An 8163-nucleotide genomic window follows, 5' to 3' on the forward strand; every position below is an offset into this window, starting at 1 on the left:
CTCTCTCCACCCAAATTTTGGGTGATTTCTCCACTATTGATTATAGGTCTTGGCATACAGATTATTATTTGGGTTTCTAGTAGCATTCCCCATGTAATTTACTTGTTCAGTGGAAGATTGAGCATAAACATAATTCTCATTTTGCATAGAGTTACCTGTCATGTCATAAGGGACCTCTTGATGTGCATTCTGAGTGTTGACAGCTGAAACTTGCATTCCACTCAACTGTTGAGTAAGTAGATTTATTTGCTGAGACATAAGCTTGTTCTGAGCAAGAAGAGCATTAACAGCTTCCACTTCCAACACGCCTCTCTTCTGAGAGGTTTCAGAGTGCAAAATATTCTTGTTGGAAGAATATAAGTATTGGTTGTTAGCAACCAACTCAATAAGCTCAATAGTCTCCTCTGGTGTCTTCTTCATGTGCAAAGAACCACCTACAGAATTATCTAAGCGCATCTTCGACATTTCACATAAGCCCTCATAAAAGATATCTAGCTGAGTCCATCTAGAGAACATGTCTGGAGGGCACTGCCTAGTAAGTAGCTTGAATCTCTCCAAAGATTCATAAAGGGTCTCACCATCTTTCTGTCTGAAAGTCTGAACCTCCACTCTTAGCTTAGTCAGCTTTTGAGGTGGGAAAAATTTAGTCAGAAAGCCAGTGACAACTTGTCCCAAGTATCCAGACTCTCCTTGGGTTGAGAATCTAACCACAGCTTTGCTCTATCCCTCACAGCAAATGGGAAGAGCATGAGTTTGAACACCTCAGGATTCACTCTATTGGTCTTCACAGTGTCACAAATCTGTAGAAAATTAGAAATAAACTGATTTGGATCTTCCTGAGGGAGTCCATGATATTGACAATTATGCTACACAAGAGTAACTAGCTGTGGCTTCAGTTTAAAGTTGTTTGCACCTATAGGTGGCACCACAATGCTTTTTCCATAAAGATCTGCATTAGGAGAAGTGTAAGAGCCAATCACTCTTATAGGTTGCTCATTCCCAACTGGATTTGCCACATTGGCATTAACAGCATTATTATGATCCATAGTGGACTCTGCAGCCTTGTAAAGTCTTGCTTGTTGCAAACACCACCTCAAAGTCCTCTTAGATTCAAGATCAAAGTCTAACAGAGGTTTCTTGTCCCTATTCCTGCTCATAAACAAACAGAAGACAAGAAAAAAATTTGGGATTCTCTACGTCAGAGTGTAGAGAATTCCCTGTGAAATAACATGTGTAAAGAAATAAAATAAACAACTAACTAATTAAGATAAACAAATTTCAAAAATTATAAATAATATTTAGCTAAAAATTTCGAAATAAATAAAAAAATTGAACAGAAAATAAAAATAAAATTAACTCGGTAACACCAAATTTAATTTCAGAAATTAAGGAAAAACAAACATATAATGCAATACATATATATATATATATATATATATATATATATATATAATTTTTTTTAAATTAAAGACAAAAATAAAATAAATTTAATAAAATATAAAAAGATAAAATTAATGAAAAAAAGAAAAAAAGAAAATGAAAATAAAAGAAAATAAAAAATAAAAAGAACAATAAATCAAGAACGAATGATTTTGTTTTTTTTTTAATTAAAAAAATAAAAGGAAGTAAAAAGAATGCACGGGACAGGGGAATGGGAAACGAAAAACAAGGAAAAATAAAGGAAAAATAAAATGAGAATTAAAAATTAATAATACTAAAATGAAACTAATTAAAAGAAAAATGATCTAATCTAAGCAATCAAACAATGAGTAGTTGTCAATCACAGTCAATCCCCGGTAACGGCGCCAAAAACTTGGTGCGGAATTTAAAGTCCACAAACTAACCGGCAAGTGCACCGGGTCGTACCAAGAAATACCTCAGGTGAGTGAGGGTCGATCTTACGAGGATTGATGGATCAAGCAACAATGGTGGAGTAATTGGCTTAGTCAGACAAACAGAAAAGAGTGTTTTGGTATTCAAAAGCATTAAACAGTAATTCAGAAATTAAAACAACAAGCAGTAAATTGATGAGAATAATATATGGAGAAACAGTTAAGGCTTCAGAGATATCTATTTTCCGGATTGACTTTTTGTTGAGCGGATAATTTATACGCTTTTTGGCATTGTTTTCTAGTAGTTTTTAGTATAATTTAGTTAGTTTTTACTATGTTTTTATTAGTTTTTATGCAAAAATCACATATCTGGACTTTACTATGAGTTTGTGTGTTTTTCTGTGATTTCAGGTATTTTCTGGCTGAAATTCAGGAACCTAAGCAAAAATCTTATTCAGAGGCTGAAAAAGGAATGCAGATGCTGTTGGATTCTGACCTCCCTGAAAAGGTTAACCCAGTTATGTGTCTGTGGCATTTATATATCCGGTGGTAATACTTGAAAACAAAGTGCTTAGGGCCACGGCCAAGACTCATAAAGTAGCTGTGTTCAAGAATCAACATACTGAACTAGGAGAATCAGTAACACTATCTAAATTCTGAGTTCCTATAGATGCCAGTCATTCTGAGCTTCAAAGGATAAAGTGAGATGCCAAAACTGTTCAGAGGCAAAAAGCTACTAGTCCCGCTCATTTAATTGGAGCTAAGTTTCATTGATATTTTGGAATTTATAGTATATTCTTTTTTTTATCCTAATTGATTTTCAGTTGCTTGGGGACAAGCAACAATTTAAGTTTGGTGTTGTGATGAGCGGATAATTTATAAGCTTTTTGGCATTGTTTTCTAGTAGTTTTTAGTATAATTTAGTTAGTTTTTACTATGTTTTTATTAGTTTTTATGCAAAAATCACATTTCTAGAGCTTACTATGAGTTTGTGTATTTTTCTGTGATTTCAGGTATTTTCTGGCTGAAATTGAGGAACCTAAGCAAAAATCTGATTCAGAGACTGAAAAAGGACTGCAGATGCTGTTGGATTATGACCTCTCTGCACTCGAAATAAAATTTCTGGAGCTACAGAAGCCCAATTGGTGCGCTTTCAATTGCGTTGGAAAGTAGACATCTAGAGCTTTCCAGCAATATATAATAGTCCATACTTTGCCCAAGTTTTGATGACGCAAACTGGCATTCAAATGCTAACTTCCTGCCGTATTCTGAAGTTAAACGCCAGAAACAGGTTACAAACCAGAGTTAAACGCCAGAAACAGGCTACAACCTGGCGTTTAACTCCAAGAGAAGTCTCTACACGTGAAGGCTTCATTACTCAGCCCAAGCACACACCAAGTGGGCCCCGGAAGTGGATTTCTACACTATCTGCACTTAGTTACTTATTTTCTGTAACCCTAGCTACTAGTTTAGTATAAAAACTTTTAAAGACTTACTATGTATCTCATGACATTTTCACGTTTTACATTGTATCTCTACAGCATGAGTCTCTAAACTCTATGATTGGGGGTGAGGAGCTCTGCTGTGTCTTGATGAATTAATGCAACTACTTCTATTTTCTATTCAACACGCTTGTTTCTGTTCTAAGATATTCACTCGTACCTAACCATGAAGGATGTGATGATCCGTGATACTCATCATCATTCTCTACCTATGAACGTGTGCCTAACAACCACTTACGTTCTATCTGTAATAGCTTGAGTGTATATCTCTTGGGTTCTTGGTTTAGGAGTTTGATTGCATCTCCTGACAACAGAGCATTCAACTCCATGAATCCAGAGTCTTCGTGGTAAAAGCTAGAATCAATTGGCGGCCATGCCTGAAATCCGGAATGTCTAAACCTTGTCTGTAGTATTCTGAGTAGGATCTGGGAAGGGATGACTGTGACGAGTAGTGACAGACGCAAAAGGATCAATGGATCTTATTCCAATACAAGTGAGAACCGACAGATGATTAGCCATGTACATGGACCTTTTTCACTGAGATGACAGGAGGTAGCCATTGACGACAGTGAAACCCAACGTACAGCTTGCCATGGAAGGAGCCTTGCGTGCGTGGAGAAGAAGATGGAAGGAAAGCAGTGACTCAGAGACAAAGCATCTCCAAAATCCCAATCTGTTCTCCATTACTGCATAACAAGTATTATTTAATTTATGCTATTTATTCTTCATAAACGTAATCATTTTTATTACTAATTTCCTGACTAAGAGTTACAAAATAACCATAGCTTGCTTCAAGCCAACAATCTCCGTGGGATCGACCCTTACTCACTTAAGGTATTACTTGGACGACACAGTGCACTTGCTGGTTAGTTGTGCGGAGTTGTGAATCACAATTTCGTGCACCAAGTTTTTGGCGCCGTTGCTGGGATTGTTTGAGTTTGGACAACTGATGGTTTATTTTGTTGCTTAGATTAGGAAAAAATTTTCTTTTTGGTTTAGAGTCTTCTATTATTGTTTTTGGTTAAAATTTTAAAATCCTTATTTTATTTTTCTAAATTATTTTCGAAAATTTTCAAACCCAATAACTTCATGATTTAGTCTTCTGTTTGAGTTTAGTTTCATATTTTAAGTTTGGTGTCAATTGCATGATTTTATTTTCCTTTAAATTTTCGAATTTGTGTTCATTGTTCTTTCTTGATCTTCAAGTTGTTCTTGCTATTTTTCTTGTTTGATCTTTAGTTTTTTCCTGTTCTGTGTCTTTTCTTGTTTTTCTTGTGCGTTTTCAAATTATCAGTATTCAAAAAAATTTATATACATTAAATACTTTTTTTTAAAACACGTTAAATTTATAGTTCAGTTGGCTAGAGCGTTGTGCTTATGTTCTTGGTAATTGGGTAACTTCCTTTTAAAACTTTTTCAAAAATAATTTTTCTTTGATTAAATCTTGTGTCAAACTTTTAAGTTTGGTGTTCTCTTGTTATTTTTCTTTAATTTTCGAAAATTTATTTTTAGTTTTCTAAAAGTTTTAAGTTTGGTATTCTTTTTATGTTCTTGAGTCTTTGAATTTTATTCTTGTTGTTCTTGTGAGTCTTCAAGGTGTTCTTGAGTTTTCTTTGTATTTTGATCTTAAAATTTTTAAGTTTGGTGTTCCTTGGTGTTTTCCCTCCAAAATTTTCGAAAAACAAGGAGTATTAGATCTAAAAATTTTAAGTTTTGTATCTTTTGTGTGTTCTTCTCTTTCCTCATAAAATTAAAAAATCAAAAGAAAAAAATATCCTTTCCTTTAATTGTTTATAATTTTCGAATTCATTAGGTTGATTTGGTCAAAATTTTTAAAATCATATCTTTTTCAAAATCTTATCTTATCTTTTCCAATCTCAAATTTTAAAATCATACATTTTTCAAATCTTTTTAATTAATTACTTATTTTAATTTTCAATTTCCTTTTTATCTATTTTTCTAATTTTCGAAATTATAGTTAATTTTTTTATTATTTTATTTTATTTTATTTTCTTTTTTATTTTCGTTATTCAAAAAAATTTTAAAAAAAATTAATTAATTTTTTTTTACAATCCACATCATCTCCCTTTCTCCATCATGGACCTAAATGGAAATGAACAGTCCAAAAGGACTCTGGGGTCATATGCTAACCCCATTACTGCTGCATATGGGAGTAGCATCTGTATACCTCCCATCAAAGCAAGCAGTTTTGAGCTAAATCCTCAGCTCATTGTCATGGTATAGCAAAATTGCCAGTATTCCGGTCTTCCACAGAAAGAACCTACTGAGTTTCTGGCACAGTTTTTGCAAATTGCTGACACAGTACGTGACAAGGAAGTAGATCAGGATGTCTACAGATTATTACTGTTTCCATTTGCTGTAAAAGATCAAGCTAAGAGGTGGTTAAATAACCAACCTACAGCAAGCATAAGAACATGGAAACAGTTATCAGACAAATTCCTGAATCAATATTTCCCTCCAAAAAGGATGACACAGCTAAGGTTGGACATCCGAGGCTTTAAACAAGAGGATAATGAATCCCTTTATAACGCCTGGGAGAGGTACAGAGGAATGCTAAGGAAATGCCCCTCTGAAATGTTTTCAGAGTGGGTGCAGTTAGACATCTTCTACTACGGGCTTACAGAAAAAGCTCAGGTATCTCTAGACCACTCAGCTGGTGGATCTATACACATGAGAAAGACTATTGAAGAGGCTCAAGAGCTTATTGATATAGTTGCTAGAAATCAGCTTCTGTACATAAGTAATGAGTCCTCTATGAAAGAAGAAGCTAAGGCAGTATCAACTGACTTTAGTCCTCAGGAACAAGTTGCTGAACTCAATCAGCAACTATCTTCTATAACAAGGCAGTTAGCAGAATTTAAGGAGATGCTACAAGAAATCAAAAATGCTAACAAGGATGTGGAATCACAATTGAATCAGACAAAATAGTAGTTATCAAAACAGATAACAGAGGAGTGCTAAGCAGTTCAATTAAGATGTGGAAAAACATCAAATACCTCAACTCAAAGTAGCAAAAAGCCAAGAAAAGAACAGCTGACAGAGGATGAGCAACCTGCTACCCAAAATCCCTCTGAGGACAGTAAGAGCCCAGAGAGGAATAAGTCTGGCGTTCAAATGCCAGAAAAGGGTGAAAAACTGGCGTTAAACACCCAATCCATGTCCAATTCTGGCGTTCAAACGCCAGTGAGGGATCAGACACCTGCAAGTGCTGATAATAACTCCCTCAAGAAGGCTTCTCAACCTGCCTCTGTAGGAAATAAACCTGCAGCAACTAAGGTTGAAGAATATAAAGCCAAAATACCTTATCCTTAGAAACTTTACCAAGCGGAACAGGATAAACAATTTGCCCGCTTTGCAGACTATCTCAGGACTCTTGAAATAAAGATTCCGTTTGCAGAGGCACTTGAGCAAATACCCTCTTATGCTAAGTTCATGAAAGAGATCTTAAGTCATAAGAAGGATTGGAGAGAAACAGAAAAAGTTTTTCTTACTGAAGAATGGAGTGCAGTCATCCTAACAAGCTTACCAGAAAAGCTTAAAGATCCCAAAAGCTTTATGATACCATGCACATTAGAGGATACTTGTACCAAGACAGCTTTATGTGACCTTGGGACAAGTATCAATATAATCCCTGCATCCACTATCAGAAAGCTTGGCTTGACTGAAGAGGTCAAACCAACCCGGATATGTCTTCAACTTGCTGATGGCTCCATTAAATATCCATCAGGCATAATTGAGGACATGATTGTCAAGGTTGGGCCATTTGCCTTTTCCACTGACTTTGTAGTGCTGGAGATGGAGGAGCACAAGAGTGCAACTCTCATTATAGGAAGACCCTTCTTAGCAACTAGATGAACCCTCATTGATGTCCAAAAAGGGGAAGTAACCTTAAGAGTCAATGAGGATGAGTTCAGGCTGAATGCTGTTGAGGTAATGAAGCATCCAGACACATCAAAAGACTGCATGCGTGTTGATATTATTAACTCCCTGGTAGAGGAGATCAACATGGCTGAGAGTCTCAAATCAGAGCTAGAAGACATCTTTAAAGATGTTCAGCCTGATCTGGAAGAATCAGAGGAAATAAAAGAGCCTCTGAAAATTCCTCAGGAAGAGGAGAAACCTCCTAAACACGAGCTCAAACCACTACCACCATCCCTGAAATATGCATTTCTGGGAGAAGGTCACACTTTTCCGGTGATCATAAGCTCTGCTTTAAATCCACAGGAAGGGAAAGCACTACTTCAAGTGCTAAGGACACACAAGACAGCTCTTGGGTGGTCCATAAGTGATCTTAAGGGCATCAGCCCAGCAAGATGCATGCACAAGATCCTATTGGAGGATGATGCTAAGCCAGTGGTTCAACCACAGAGGTGGCTAAATCCAGCCATGAAGGAAGTGGTGCAGAAAGAGGTCACCAAGTTACTGGAGGCTGGGATTATTTATCCTATTTCTGATAGCCCCTAGGTGAGCCCTGTCCAAGTTGTCCCCAAAAAGGGAGGCATGACAGTGGTTCATAATGAAAAAAATGAACTGGTTCCTACAAGAATAGTTACAGGGTGGCGTATGTGTATTGATTATAGAAGGTTCAATACAGCCACCAGGAAGGATCACTTTCCTTTACCATTCATAGACCAGATGCTAGAAAGACTAGCAGGATATGAATACTACTGCTTTTTGGATGGCTATTCAGGTTACAACCAAATTGTAGTAGATCCTCAGGACCAAGAGAAAATAGTATTCACATGTCCTTCTGGAGTGTTTGCCTACAGAAGGATGCCTTTTGGTCTATGCAATGCACCTGCAACCTT

The 8163-nt window shown here is 36.2% G+C and overlaps 1 non-coding gene across 1 annotated transcript; it reads left to right on the forward strand.

Annotated features, from left to right (window-relative positions):
• The first annotated feature begins 511 nt into the window (after nt 1-511).
• LOC148555045 (small nucleolar RNA R71) lies at nt 512-618 on the forward strand. The gene has a single exon (XR_015888316.1). It is a non-coding gene; the product is annotated as a small nucleolar RNA R71 (small nucleolar RNA).
• The last annotated feature ends 7545 nt before the right edge of the window (nt 619-8163 follow it).

The sequence above is a fragment of the Arachis ipaensis genome, chromosome B6 (assembly GCF_059453495.1).
Source record: "Arachis ipaensis isolate K30076 ecotype BB chromosome B6, ASM5945349v1, whole genome shotgun sequence".
Taxonomy (NCBI): Eukaryota; Viridiplantae; Streptophyta; class Magnoliopsida; order Fabales; family Fabaceae; genus Arachis; species Arachis ipaensis.